Here is a 15,981-nt window from a genome sequence, read left to right as displayed (position 1 = left end):
GTCTGAAGGGGGTAGGAGAGCTTCAGTGGGGAGAAATAAATGGGATTAGGTCAGGGGTTTCTAATAGAGTTAGAGCTAAGGAAAGAGTAGCAATAATGAAGGACAAGTTATGGTAGGAAAAAGAGGGAATATAAATGTAAATTTAAAGATTATGTGGAGTAAAATAGGTTGGATGTGAAAAGTGGGTTATAGTAAGTGTTATGCACCTGGAGAATGGAGAAGTGGAGGAGAGAGAGAGAGAGAGAGAGAGAGAGATTTTGGGAATTGTTGAGTGCATGGAGACTTTTGAATTAAGTGAGAAAGTACTTGTGGTTGGGACCTAAATGCTAAAGCGAGTAAAAATGTTGTGGAGGGAGTAGTAGGTAAATCTCAGGTGCCAGGGGTAATGAAAATAGGGGGCTTTAATTGAACTATGTGTAGAAAAAGGTTTAGAAATAAGTAATACATATTTTATGAAAACAAGGATAAATAAGTATCCAAGATATGATATAGCATGTAATGAAAGTAGTTTCTTAGATTATGTATTGGTGGATAAAAGGTTGATGGGTAGGTTTCAAGAAATGCATGTTTATAGAGGGGCAACAGATAGATCATTATTTAGTTGTAGCTACAGTTAGAGTAAGAGGTAGATGGGGCAAAAGGAAAATGGCAACAGCAAGTAAGAGAGAGGTGAATGTTTATAAACTAAGGGAGGAGGAAGTCAGGGTGAGATATAAGCAACTATTGGCAGAAAGGTGGGCTAGAGAGAGTAAAGGTAGTGGGGGGGATTTGAAGAGGGGTGGGATAGTTTTAAAAATGCAGTGTTAGAATGCAGATCAGAAGTTTGTGGCTATAGAAGGGTAGGTGCAGAAGGAATGAGGAGTGATTGGTGGAATGAGGTAAAGGGTGCAATAAGCAAGAAAAAGGTCACTCATGAGAGGTTTTGACAAAGCAGATGTGATATAAGAAGGGCAGAGCATATGGAGAGTAAAAGAAAGGTGAAGAGAGTGGTGTGTGCAAAAGGAGAGCAAATGATAGAATGAATGAGGCACTGTCAACAAATTTTCCTGAGAATAATAAAAAAAATTAGTGAGATAAACAGGTTAAGAAAGCCAGGGGAACAAATGGATTTGCTAGTTAAAAACAGAGTAGGGGGAGTTAGTACACGGGGAGTTGGAGGTATTGGGAAGATGGCGGGAATATTTTGAAGAACTTTTAAATGTTAATGAAGAAAGGGAGGCAGTAATTTCATGCACTGGCCAGAGAGGCATAACATCTTTAAGAAGTGAAGAAGAGCAGGATGTGAGTGTGGGGGAGGCATTACGCAGAATGAAAGGGGGTAAAGCAGCTCGAACTGATGGGATCATGATAAATATTAAAAGCAGGGGGGATATAGTGTTGGAGTGGTTGGTATTTTTGTTCAATAAATGGATGAAAGGGAGCAAGGGGCTAGTAAACCCTTCTCCTGTATACATTACTAGTTAAAATGAGAGACTATTATTTTTCATTTTGGGCCACCCTGCCTCGATGGGACATGGCTGATTTGCTGAAAGAAGAATTAGAAATGGATGAAAGAGGGAAAGGTACCTAGGAATTGGCAGAGAGCATGTACAGCTCCTTTATATAAAGGGAAGGAGGACAAGAGAGATTGTAAAAATTATGTATTACCTATAGCCAAACCCCTTTGTATAGAAAGGGGTTTGGTTATAGGTAATACACATTTTAAGAAAAAGAAGATAAATAAGTATACAAGATATGATATAGGGTGTAATGACAGTAGTTTGTTGGACTACGTATTGGTAGATAAAAGACTGTTGAGTAGACTTAAGGATGTACATGTATATAGAGGGGCCACAGACAGATCACTTTTTAGTTGTAGCTACAGTGAGAGTAAAAGGTAGATGGGATACAAGGAAAATAGAAGCAGCAAGTAAGAGAGGGGTGAAGGTTTATAAACTAGAGGAGGAGGCAGTTAGCATACAATATAAACAACTATTGGAGGATAGATGGGCTAGTGAGAGTATAGGCAATGGGGTTGAAGATGAATGGGGTAGGTTTAAGAATGTAGGGTTATTGTGTTCAGCAGAAGTTTGTGGTTACAGCAAAGTCGGTGCGGGAAGGAAGAAGAGCGATTGGTGGAATGATGTAAAGAGAGTAGTAAGAGAGAAACCTTACCATATGAGAGGTTTTACAAAGTATAAGTGATACAAGGAGGGAGGAGAATATGGAGAGAAAAAGAGAGGTTAAAAGTGTGGCGAAGGAATGTAAAAAGAGAGCAAATGAGAGAGTGAGTTTGATGTTATCAACAAATTTTTTTGAAAATAAGAAAAAGTTTTGGAGTGAGATTAATAAGTTGAGGAAGCCTGGGGAACGATTGGATTTGATAGTTAAAATAGGAGAGGAGAGTTACTATATGGAGAGTTAGAGGTATTGGGAAGATGGAGGGAATATTTTGAGGAATTGTTAAATGATGACGAAGGCAGGGAAGCTGTGATTTCATGTATAGGGCAAGGAAGAATAACATCTTGTAGGAGTGAGGAAGAGCCAGTTGTGAGTGTGGGGGAAGTTCATGAGGCAGTGGGTAGAATGAAAAGGGGTAAGGCAGACGGGATTGATGGGATGGATAGAAATGTTAAAAGCAGATGGAGATATGGTTTTGGAGTGGTTGTGCTTTTATTTAATAAATGTATGAAAGAAGGTAAGGTACCTAGGGACTGGCAGAGAACATGCATAGTTCCTTTGTATAATGGCAATGGGGACAAAAGAGAGTATGCCTGGTAAAGTGTATGGTAGAGTTATTAATGAAAGAATTAAGAGTAAGACGGAGATTAGGATCGCAGATGAACAAGGAGGCTTTAGGAAAGGTTGGGGTTTTTTAACTGTCAGGACATTAATCAACGCACCCCTCCAGAGCTCTGAATACAGTAGTTCTCCCCCTTATCCGTGGGTGATATGTTCCACGACCATCCATTAATAACAGAGAATCCTATATGTCATTTTTCATTTACATACAAACCTATGATAAAGTGTAACCCGTTCAGGGTCAGATCCCCTAATCTGTGAATTGCTCTCAAGGTCAAGGAATTTTAAAACTATATATACATGTATATATTTCCTTATGAAATTATAATCTTTTTCAAAAGATAATGAAACCAAAAGTACAAAATTTGATAAAAAACTTGTGGAATTGCACTCGCAAAGTTAGCAGTCCCAGAAATATTTAGGCATCAGAAATTTCACCCACCGAGTCCTATTTTAGACCAATTCCATTGTTCCAGTTGACCAAACTCGTAGATAATTCGCTAGTATTCCTTCCCTTCTATCGACTGAGTAAAAAAATCACCCATTTACCTAGTTCAATTACCCAATCAAGTTACCAAAAAATTGGCAATTTGACCAATTTCACACACAAAACATTGCCAATTTATAAACAGGGTACAGAATAAACAATGTAGACATTACTGGCACTAAAAAGCATTTCCTCTGTTCACTAGTTACCTCCCCATGCCTCTCCTATATTATGCTTGCTTTCTATTTTGAATTTTACTCACAAAAAAAAGAAGATTTACTGTTATGCAGACTACTGAATTATAATAATTCTGTATATAGTGCCAGAACATTCCTAAATGCGTATTAGATTGGCCAGTTGGATGCATGTTGGAAAAGTGACGTAATTTGTGTACTGTGTAATAAGGGCAAAATCGAACATTTCTGCTTCTTCGAACTCAGTCTGAAATTACTCTTAGTCCTGAAAAGAAAGATCAAAATCTCTTTATTTCTGTAATATATCTTCCAGTCTATCAAATGAGACCAAGAATACAACCATAAAAGCCATACAAAAATATACCGCTATTTTAAACCAAAAATACAGCCACAGTTTTTTTTCCCCATTATGCACTGTATGCTGCAGGATTTTTTTTATATGGTGCACACTTACCCCACAGACCCATTCTCTCATTTCTAGGCAAAAAATTTACTGCTCACAGCTTATCTGAATGAGCTGAGCTCACCACATAGTACTACAGCACTGATCCTAAATGAGTTAACTGATAAATTATGCACAATAAGACATTACAATGTTGATGGTTAGGGATTGTCAATAGTAGACATGGCTTGTTCTTCAACCCTTTGGAAAAACACTGATAGGAAGTTGCTTCTTTATTTTCATCTCTTCAAACATTTGCTGGAGAAGTTCTAATGCTTCAGTGATTATGCTTTCATACTTTGGGGCCACTACCCTTTCAGGGTCAGACCCATGCAATTACGGCTTTGGAGCCAGGGTCAGTCCCGTAAAACTATGCCAAAATTCTAGTGGCTTCCAATATTGCAGAAGAAAGCTGATAGGCCTACATACGAGAGAACGGGTCTACGTGGTCAGTATGCCCAGTATAAAAAAAATATCCTGCAGCAAGCAGGGCATAATGAGAAAAAAAAACTTACTTTTTTGGTGTAAAACAGTTGTTGTGCGTGTGTCATTTCATCCTGTCGGTATTATATACAATTCTTGTACTACTACTTCTACTACTACTACTACCACTACTACTACCTCCACCTCTTCCTGCCTATATATAGCCGTCCTGCTCCTCCTCTGTTAGTGTGACTTTGTCAATGGTCCAAGTCGGACCGAAACGTCGTCGTAAGCTTCTGTCTTTTATGTGCGGGTTATTTGAGTATCTGTATGGTTTTTATGGTTGTCCTCTCGGTTTCTTGGTCACATTTGATAGAATGGGATATATTACAGAAATACAGATGATTTTGAATGGTTTACAGACTAAAAGTAGCTTGAAATTGAGCTCAAAATAGAAGAAATGTTCAATTTTTGCCAATGTTCTAGAGTAAACAAAACACATCACATGTCTGGCTGGTATAATATGCACTCATGAATGCACTAACATTATCTATACAATAATTACTATTATGCAGTACTCTGAATAACAGTTAATCTATTTTCTGAGTGAATAAAATTCAAAATGAAAAGCAAGAGTAATATAAGAGGGGCCTGGAGAAGTGACTAACGAATAGAAATTTTTTTATTTTAGTGCCAGAAATGTCTACATTATTTATTCTGGACCCTATTTTGAAATTGGCTTTTCTTGAATTTTTTGTGAAATTGGCCAAATTAGTAAGTTCTGATCACTTTACTGGGTAGTTAACCCCTTGAGGGTCCATGCCGTAGATCTACAGCTTTACGTTGAGGGTCCAAACTGTAGATCTACATCATGAGCTCAGCTCACTCTGATAAGCTGCGAGCGGTAAATTTTGGCCTTGATATGAGAGAATACATCTATGTGGAATGTGTGCACCACATAAAACAAATCCTGCAGCACATAGTGCATAATGAGAAAAAAACTGAGACCGTAATTTTCTTGGTCTCATTTGAGAGAATGGAAGACATACTACAAAAATAGAGATGATTTTGATTGGTTTTAGTACTGGAAATGACTTGAAACTGAGCTCAAATTAGCGGAAACAAATTACCTCACACGTCTAATACATGCCAGCTGGTGGGTCTAACATACATTCACAAATGTGCTGATATTATTTATACAATTATTACAATATTGCATAACAGTAAATCTTTTATTTTTTGGTTTGAATAAAAATTCATTAAATGAATAAAAAATCCAAATGAAATTCATTAGTAAAGCCTGAAAACATAACTAATGAACAGAGGAAATGTTAGTTTAGTGCCAGGAATGCCTGCATTGTTTATTCTGGACCCTATTTTGAAATTGGAGTATTTTGAACTTTACATTAAATTGGCCAAATTACCAATTTCCAATCACTTTATTTTGTAGTTGAAACAGTTGACTTGGCGAATTCTTGTGCTCATTCGACAGAATAGAAGTATTTTTTATTATTTTTTATTATCACACCGGCCGATTCCCACCAAGGCAGGGTGGCCCGAAAAAGAAAAACTTTCACCATCATTCACTCCATCACTGTCTTGCCAGAAGGGTGCTTTACACTACAGTTTTTAAACTGCAACATTAACACCCCTCCTTCAGAGTGCAGGCACTGTACTTCCCATCTCCAGGACTCAAGTCCGGCCTGCCGGTTTCCCTGAATCCCTTCATAAATGTTACTTTGCTCACACTCCAACAGCACGTCAAGTATTAAAAACCATTTGTCTCCATTCACTCCTATCAAACACGCTCACGCATGCCTGCTGGAAGTCCAAGCCCCTCGCACACAAAACCTCCTTTACCCCCTCCCTCCAACCCTTCCTAGGCCGACCCCTACCCCGCCTTCCTTCCACTACAGACTGAATAGAAGTAATACTAGTGAAATAGCTAAGAATTTGGTTGACTGGAATAATGTAATTGGCCTTATGAAAAGACAGTTTTTTTTTCCTAAACATTATAGGCTAAACAAAAATTTTTTACCATCAATACTTACCGAGATATGGAGGCGTGAAGTTGACAAAATGCCCCATGTATGGTATCATCGCTGACTGCCGTCACCCGGTATTATTTGTTTTTGTTTTCTAGGTACTATTTTCTAATATTTTAATTTTTTTTTCCCAAGTTACTTTTTTGGCCTGTGAGACCAATAATAGCACTATTTTATAAGCTTTTTCTCTTTATTTACTACACAACTCCACAAACACTGTTGTCCTTATATTGTTTATAATTGTTGTTTTCATACACAAACGGTATAAAATGTTGTGTATTACTATTTTTCTATATTTTATATACACATATACAGTCACAGGGAATGTTTCTAGAAGTCCTGCAGCCTGTGGAAGTCTCTGAAACATGGTGTCATGCACAGTGGTGTTTTACACTCCTCACACATAAAACAAGTGTGTCTGCGTTGTTGCGGGCGTTTTTTTGTATGTGCACAGACGTAACACCTCTTCTGAGCCTTTTTCTTGAAAGCAGTAGCAGGCAGTTTTACCAGGAAGTGATCACCATGCTTCAGACGAGAAGGTAGTTGTTGATAATTTAGTGGGCGGTCTATTGCAGGTGTCCTTCCTCGATACTTGAATACTATTTGTCTGATGACAGACAAACAGAATTCGCCATATGATGGTTTGTTTCTGCTCCTCATCTTATACATATTATAAGCATTGAGCATGGAAATGTCCAGAAGATGGAAAAAGAGTTATGTACCATTTATAACTCTTGCGAACACAATCAGCAAACCCAATCTGCATGTCACATCTGTCCACTGAGCGCATATTGAGGGTGAAATCAATCACAGCTGCAGGTTTTAAAATGGGTTCATTGCTCGCTCTATGCTGCCTGCCAGTGTCTGCCATTTCATTAGGGTGAACTGATGACAACAGTGTGACATCTCGTTTGTCATGCCACCGAAATGCCATGATGTCATTGGCAGCAAACGCCTGCACCTCACCTCTACGAGTGCCAGCGTCATACCTGGGCATATGCTTACGATTTGCAAGCACTGTGCCACACACATCTGTTATGTTCACTCGCAAAAAATCACTGAGTGAGGGGCTTGTGTACCAGTTATCAGTACATAATATATGCCCCTTACCAAGGTATGGTTCTATCATTGTTCTAACCACATCACCAGAGATGCCCAATAACTTCCTGGTATTTTGTAATGTATAACTTCCAGTGTACACAATAATATCCAATACCAGACCACTGTAACAATCACAAAGCACAAACAACTTTATACCAAAGCGTTTCCTCTTGCTTGGTATGTACTGCTTGAAAGAGAGTCTTCCTTTGAACAGAATCAAAGACTCGTCAATTATAAGCTTCCTGAAGGGATAAAAATACATTGAATTTCTTTTTCAGATACACAAACACATTCCTAATCTTATGTAAACTGTTCTTTCTGTCAGGCCTGGTTTTGTCTGAGAAGTGAAGCATACGTAACAGAAACAAATCGATTCACTCCCATTATATCACTGAAACCTGGGGTTGCAATCAGGTGGTCTGTTGACCAGTATGATATCACTCTGTTCTTATACACATGTGGCATAAGCATTATTGTGGCAAAGAAAAGATACATCTCAGCTACAGTTGTCTCCTTCCAATGGTGTAGATGTGATTTTGGTGAAAGTAATGTGTTTGCCATGGTGTGCTCATAGTATGTGTTACTTTCCCTGACAATTTCCATCAGGGGTTTGTCAAAGAATAACTCGAAACATTCCAGCTCAGTGGCATTGTTTCCCAGTGTACAACATGGCTGTATTCCACTTTGGCTTTCATCAAACTGGTGGGGATTTGGAACAAAATTGACAGCTTCCTGCCAATCCTAGGTGCAGTCTGCTGGTGGGTACTGGACATTGACAGGTGGTTGTGGTTGTGGAGGATGGTGTGGTGGGCGGGTAGGGGATGGTGGCCTTTGTTGTAGACCAGCTGAGGCAGCGGCGTAGGTGGCAGCGGCGTGGGTGGCAGCATGGCCCACTGCCGGTGCCTCACGGCCGGCACCACCACAACCACCACCATGCATATTTTCCATCCCAAATGCAACACTATCATCGTCATTTTCACTGTCTGTTCCTGTTGAACAGCCATGGGATGTACTCCGACATGCACTCCTTTCCCTTGGAATAGCATATGGCACACTACCAGAGCGCATATATCATCGTACAGTGGACCCCCGGTTAACGATATTTTTTCATTCCAGAAGTATGTTCAGGTGCCAGTACTGACCGAATTTGTTCCCATAAGGAATATTGTGAAGTAGATTAGTCCATTTCAGACCCCCAAACATACACGTACAAACGCACTTACATAAATACACTTACATAATTGGTCACATTGGGAGGTGATCGTTAAGCAGGGGTCCACTGTATATACTGACGCTTCACTGGAGAATATTCCACTTCACTATCACTACAGGAACTGGTTTCAAGAGCTTGTACTTCATATTCACTATCAATATCAACACCAATGCTCAGATCTGAGTCCGGGATTTGTGAAAATAGGAGTTTCCTCTTTGATTCTGGTACAACTGAACGTGAACAAGATGGCCCAGCACCAGAGGTGGAAGGCTGAGGGTCGTCTGGGTTTTCCTCACTATTACCGATATGATGGTCATTAGTTTCGGTCACAACCTCACCAAAACCTTGAAACTCGTCTTCACTGGCACTTCCATCTGTATTAGAACTGTCACTGGGTAACGAAAGTGTCCCAATTTGCCGAGGAGTGAGGAGCTTCTTACCGCGAGGCATGGTGAACAAGGTCTACTAAAATGGCGTTCCCACAATGTGCCACTGAGCCCCAGATTATTTTTCTACCGCGCACAGCGACCACACACACCCATTCTCTAACATCTAGGCCTACCAGCCTTTTCCCGCGAAATTTGAAGGCGCTAGAATTTATGCGTACTAGTACAGTGGACCCCCGCATACCGTTGGCCTTACATAACGTTAAATCCGCATACCGCTACATTTTATCGCTAAGATTTTGCCTCGCATACCGCTAAAAAACCCGCTCAACGCTGTTCATCCGAGACGTGTCTATGTGCGGCCTGAGCCACGCTCACATGTTCCGCCGGTGGCATTGTTTACCAGCCAGCCTCCGCGGTAACATCCAAGCATACAATCGGAACATTTCGTATTATTACAGTGTTTTTGGTGATTTTATCTGCAAAATAAGTGACCATGGGCCCCAAGAAAGCTTCTAGTGCCAACCCTACAGCAATAAGGGTGAGAATTATTATAGAGATGAAGAAAAAGATCATTGATAAGTATGAAAGTGGAGTGCGTGTCTCCGAGCTGGCCAGGTTGTATAATAAACCCCAATCAACCATCGCTACTATTGGTGGTACAGCTGCTGCTGCTGCTGTACCACCGTCAGCTGCTGCTGCTGCTGCTGCACTGTCAGCTGCTGCTGCTGCTGTAGCACCGTCAGCTGCTGCTGCTGTTGTACCACCATCAGCTGCTGCTGCTGCTGTAGTACCGTCTGCTGCTGCTGTAGCATCGTCTGCTGTTGCTGTAGCATCGTCTGCTGCTGCTGTAGCACTGTCAGCTGCTGCTGCTGCTGTAGCACTGTCAGCTGCTGCTGCTGCTGCTGTACCACCGTCAGCTGCTGCTGCTGCTGCTGTAGTACCGTCTGCTGCTGCTGTAGCATCATCTGCTGCTGCTGCTGCTGCTGCTGCTGCTGTAGCACTGTCAGCTGCTGCTGCTTCTGTACCACCATCAGTTGCTGCTGCTGCTGTAGTACCGTCTGCTGCTGCTGTAGCATCATCTGCTGCTGCTGTAGCACTGTCAGCTGCTGCTGCTGCTGCTGTAGCACCGTTGTTGGTGTGGCTTATTGAGAATACCAAGAAACAATTAACCCCAGAGGATTTGCCACCCAGGATAACCCAAAAAAGTCAGTGTCATCGAAGACTGTCTAACTTATTTCCATTGGGGTCCTTAATCTTGTCTCCCAGGATGCAACCCACACCAGTCGACTAACACCCAGGTGAACAGGGAAAAATGCCTGGAACTTGTGCTCATATTGGTGAATTTAAAGCCAGCAAAGGTTGGTTTGAGAGATTTAAGAACCGTAGTGGCATACACAGTGTGATAAGGCATGTTCTGGAAGAAAATGCCAAACAGGACCTACAGTACTCAGGAGGAAAAGGCACTCCCAGGACACACTGTCTCATCAGTCATTGCTGTATCTTCAATAAAGGTAAGTGTTATTTATTCTTCATTTAGTAGAGTAGTACACGCACAATATATATTGTGCATGTACTACTCTACTATTGTGCATGTATCCTTCTCTTTGTGTGTAGGAAAATGTATATTTCATGTGGTAAAATTTTTTTTTTATACTTTTGGGTGTCTTGCACGGATTAATTTGATTTCCATTATTTCTTATGGGGAAAATTCATTCTCATAACGATAATTTCGCATAACAATGAGCTCTCTTGCACGGATTAATATGGCTATGCGGGGGTCCACTGTACATCAAAAAAACTGGCGCGTAAGCTGTACTATTATGGCCGAAATCCCGAAAGGGTTAATAGTTCTTGGTCTTATAACTTTTCCTTTTATATCCATGGGGAAGTGGAATAAAAATCTTTCCTCCGTAAGCTATGCGTGTTGTAAAAGTCAACTAAAATGCCGGGAACAATGGGCTGGTAACCCCTTTTCATGTAATAATTACTAAAAAGAATAAGAAGAAAACTGTCAAAGTGGGAAGTCTGAATGTGTGTGGATGTTGTGCAAATGATAAGAAAGAGATGATTGTGGATGTTATGAATGAGAAGAAGCTGGATGTCCTGGCTTTAAGTGAAATGAAGCTGAAGGGGGTGGGAGAGTTTCAGTGGAGAGGAATAAATGGGATTAGGTCAGGGGTTTCAAATAGAGTTAGAGCTAAAGAAGGAGTAGCAATAATGTTGAAGGATAAGTTATGGCAGGCAAAGAGGGACTATAAATGTATTAATTCAAGGATTATGTGGAGTAAAATAAAGGTTGGATGTGAAAAGTGGGTTGTAGTAAGCGTATATGCACCTGGAGAAGAGAGAAGTGTAGAGGAGAGAGAGAGAAGTTTTGGGAAATGTTGAGTGAATGCGTGGGGAGTTTTGAACCAAGTGTGAGAGTAATGGTGGTCGGGGATTTCAATGCTAAAGTGGGCAAAAATGTGGAGGGAGTAGTAGGTAAATTTGGGGTGCCAGGGGTAAATGAAAATGGGGAGCCTTTAATTGAGCTATGCGTAGAAAGAGGTTTGGTAATAAGTAATACATATTTTATGAAGAAGAGGATAAATAAATATACAAGGTATGATATAACACGTAATGAAAGTAGTTTGTTAGATTATGTATTGGTGGATAAAAGGTTGATGGGTAGGCTCCAGGATGTACACGTTTATAGAGGGGCAACTGATATATCGGATCATTATTTAGTTGTAGCTACAGTTAGAGTAAGAGGTAGATGGGAAAAGAGGAAAATGGCAACAGCAAGCAAGAGGGAGGTGAAAGTGTATAAAGTAAGGGAAGAGGAGGTTCGGGCAAGATATAAGCAACTATTGGCAGAAAGGTGGGCTGGTGCAAGTATGAGTAATGGGGGGGGGGGGGGTTGAAGAGGGTTGGAAGAGTTTTAAAAATGTAGTATTAGAATGTGGGGCAGAAGTTTGTGGTTATAGGAGGGTGGGTGCAGGAGGAAAGAGGAGTGATTGGAGGAATGAAGTAAAGGGTGTAATAAAATAGAAAAAGTTAACTTATTAGAGGTTTTTACAAAGCAGAAGTGTTATAAGAAGAGTAGAGTATATGGAGAGTAAAAGAAAGGTGAAGAGAGTGGTGAGCGAGTGCAAAAAGAGAGCAGATGATAGAGTGGGAGAGGTACTGTCAGGAAATTTTAATGAAAAGAAAGCCTAGAGAACGAATGGATTTGCCAGTTAAAAACAGAGTAGGGGAGTTAGTAGATGGGGAGATGGAGGTTATAGGAAGATGGCGAGAATATTTTGAGGAACTTTTAAATGTCGACGAAGAAAGGGAAGCAGTAATTTCATGCACTGGCCAGGGAGGTATACCATCTTTTAGGAGTGAAGAAGAACAGGATGTGAGTGTGAGGGAGGTGCGTGAGGCATTATGTAGAATGAAAGGGGGTAAAGCAGCTGGAACTGACGGGATCATGACAGAAATGTTAAAAGCAGGGGGGAGGGGGATACAGTGTTGGAGTGGTTGGTATTTTTGTTTAATAAATGTATGAATAAATGCTTCAACAAATTTTGTTGAAAATAAAAAGTTTTGGAGTGAGATTAACAAGTTAAGGAAGCCTAGAGAGCAAATGAATTTGTCAGTTAAAAATAGGAGAGGAGAGTTATTAAATGGAGAGTTAGAGGTATTGGGAGGATGGAGGGAATATTTTGAGGAATTGTTAAATGTTGATGAAGATAGGGAAGCTGTGATTTCGTGTATAGGGCAAGGAGGAATAACATCTTGAAGGAGTGAGGAAGAGCCAGTTGTGAGTGTGGGGGAAGTTTGTGAGGCAGTAGGTAGAATGAAAGGGGGTAAGGCAGCCAGGATTGATGGGATAAAGATAGAAATGTGAAAAGCAGGTGGGGATATAGTTTTGGAGTAGTTGGTGCTATTATTTAATAAATGTATGGAAGAAGGTAAGATACCTAGGGATTGGCAGAGAGCATGCATAGTTCCTTTGTATAAAGACAAAGGGGACAAAAGAGTGCGCAAAAATTATAGGGGGATAAGTCTGTTGAGTATGCCTGGTAAAATGTATGGTAGAGTTGTTATTGAAAGAATTAAGAGTAAGATGGAGAATAGGATAGCAGATGAACAAGGAGGCTTTAGGAAAGGTAGGGGGTGTGTGGACCAGGTGTTTACAGTGAAACATATAAGTGAACAGTATTTAGATAAGGCTAAAGAGGTTTTTGTGGCATTTATGGATTTGGAAAAGGTGTATGACAGGGTGGATAGGGGGGGCAATGTTGCAGATGTATGGTATAGGAGGTAGGTTACTGAAAGCAGTGAAGAGTTTTTAAGAGGATAGTGAGGCTCGAGTTAGAGTGTGTAGGAAAGAGGGAGATTATTTCCCAGTAAAAGTAGGCCTTTGACAAGGATGTGTGATGTCACCGTGGTTGTTCAATATATTTATAGATAGGGTTGTAAGAGAAGTAAATGTGAGGGTCTAGGCAAGAGGTGTGGAGTTAAAAGATAAAGAATCGCACATAAAGTGGGAGTTGTCACAGTTGCTCTTTGCTGATGACACTGTGCTCTTGGGTGATTCTGAAGAGAAGTTGCAGAGGTTCGTGGATAAATTTGGTAGGGTGTGTAAAAGAAGAAAATTGAAAGTAAAAACAGGAAAGAGTAAGGTTATGAGGATAACAAAATGATTAGGTGATGAAAGATTGGATATCAGATTGGAGGGAGAGAGTATGGAGGAGGTGAATGTATTCAGATATTTGGGAGTGGACGTGTCAGCAGATGGGTCTATGAAAGATAAGGCGAATCATAGAATTGATGAGCGGAAAAGGGTGAGCGGTGCACTTAGGAGTCTGTGGAGACGAAGAACTTTGTCCTTGGAAGCAAAGAGGGGAATGTATGAGAGTATAGTTTTACCAACGCTCCTGTATGAGTGTGAAGCATGGGTGATGAATGTTACAGTGAGGAGAAGGCTGGAGGCAGTGGAGATGTCATGTCTGAGGGCAATGTGTGGTGCGAATATAATGCAGAGAATTCGTAGTTTGGAAGTTAGGAGGAGGTGCGGGATTGCCAAAACTGTTGTCCAGAGGGCTGAGGAAGGGTTGTTGAGGTGGTTCGGACATGTAGAGAGAATGGAGCGAAACAGAGTGACTTCAAGAGTGTATCAGTCTGTAGTGGAAGGAAGGTGGGGTAGGGGTCGGCATAGGAAAGGTTCGAGGGAGGGGGTAAAGGAGGTTTTGTGTGCGAAGGGCTTGGACTTCCAGCGGGCATGCGTGAGCGTGTTTGATAGGAGTGAATGGAGACAAATGGTTTTTAATACTTGACGTGCTGTTGGAGGGTGAGCAAAGTAACATTTATGAAGGGATTCAGGGAAACTGGCAGGCCGGACTTGAGTCCTGGAGATGGGAAGTACAGTGCCTGCACTCTGAAGGAGGGGTGTTAATGTTGCAGTTTAAAAACTGTAGTGTAAAGCACCCTTCTGGCAAGAAAGTGAAGGAGTGAATGATGGTGAAAGTTTTTCTTTTTCGGGCCACCCTGCCTTGGTGGGAATCGGCCAGTGTGGTAATAAAAAAAATATATATATGAAAGAGGGGAAGGTACCTAGAGATTGGCAGAGAGCATGTATAGTCCCTTTATATAAAGGGAAGGGGGACAAAAGAGATTGTAAAAATTATAGAGGATTAAGTTTACTGAGCATACCAGAAAAAGTGTACGGTAGGGTTATAATTGAAAGAATTAGAGGTAAGACAGAATGTAGGATTGCGGATGAGCAAGGAGGTTTCAGAGTGGGTAGGGGATGTGTAGATCAAGTGTTTACATTGAAGCATATATGTGAACAGTGGTTAGATAAATGTAGGGAAGTTTTTATTGCATTTATGGATTTAGAAAAGGCATATGATAGAGTGGATAGGAGAGCAATGTGGCAGATGTTGCAAGTATATGGAATAGGTGGTAAGTTACTAAATGCTGTAAAGAGTTTTTATGAGAATAGTGAGGCTCAGGTTAGGGTGTGTAGAAGAGAGGGAGACTACTTCCCGGTAAAAGTAGGTCTTAGACAGGGATGTGTAATGTCACCATGGTTGTTTAATATATTTATTGATGGGGTTGTAAAAGAAGTAAATGCTAGGGTGTTCGGGAGAGGGTTGGGATTAAATTATGGGGAATCAAATACAAAATGAGAACTGACACAGTTACTTTTTGCTGATGATACTGTGCTTATGGGAGATTCTAAAGAAAAATTGCAAAGGTTAGTGGATGAGTTTGGCAGTGTGTGTAGAAGTAGAAAGTTGAAAGTGAACATAGAAAAGAGTAAGGTGATGAGGGTATCAATTGATTTAGATAAAGAAAAATTGGATATCAAATTGGGGAGGAGGAGTATGGAAGAAGTGAATGTTTTTAGATACTTGGGAGTTGACGTGTCAGCGGATGGATTTATGAAGGATGAGGTTAATCATGGAATTGATGAGGGAAAAAAGGTGAGTGGTGCGTTGAGTTATATGTGGAGACAAAAAACGTTATCTATGGAGGCAAAGAAAGGAATGTATGAAAGTATAGTAGTACCAACACTCTTACATGGGTGTGAAGCTTGGGTTGTGAATGCAGCAGCGAGGAGGCAGTTGGAGGCAGTGGAGATGTCCCGTCTAAGGGCAATGTGTGGTGTAAATATTATGCAGAAAATTCGGAGTGTGGAAATTAGGAGAAGGTGTGGAGTTAATAAAAGTATTAGGCAGAGGGCTGAAGAGGGGTTGTTGAGGTGGTTTGGTCATTTAGAGAGAATGGATCAAAGAAGATTGACATGGAGAGCGTATGAATCTGTAGGGGAAGGAAGGCGGGGTAGGGGTCATCCTCAAAAAGGTTGATATTTAGTGAAGGGATTCAGGGAAACTGGTTATTTTCACATAGTCGGACTTGAGTCCTGGAAAT

The 15,981-nt window shown here is 40.8% G+C and overlaps 1 protein-coding gene across 5 annotated transcripts in view; it reads right to left on the bottom strand.

Annotated features, from left to right (window-relative positions):
* IntS6 (integrator complex subunit 6) overlaps positions 1–15,981 on the bottom strand; it is a 438,513-nt gene that overhangs the window by 84,352 nt on the left and 338,180 nt on the right. The window lies entirely within an intron of this gene.

This window comes from Cherax quadricarinatus, chromosome 60, assembly GCF_038502225.1.
Source record: "Cherax quadricarinatus isolate ZL_2023a chromosome 60, ASM3850222v1, whole genome shotgun sequence".
In the NCBI taxonomy this organism is placed as follows: Eukaryota; Metazoa; Arthropoda; class Malacostraca; order Decapoda; family Parastacidae; genus Cherax; species Cherax quadricarinatus.
This window is presented reverse-complemented; position numbering and strand designations above follow the sequence as displayed.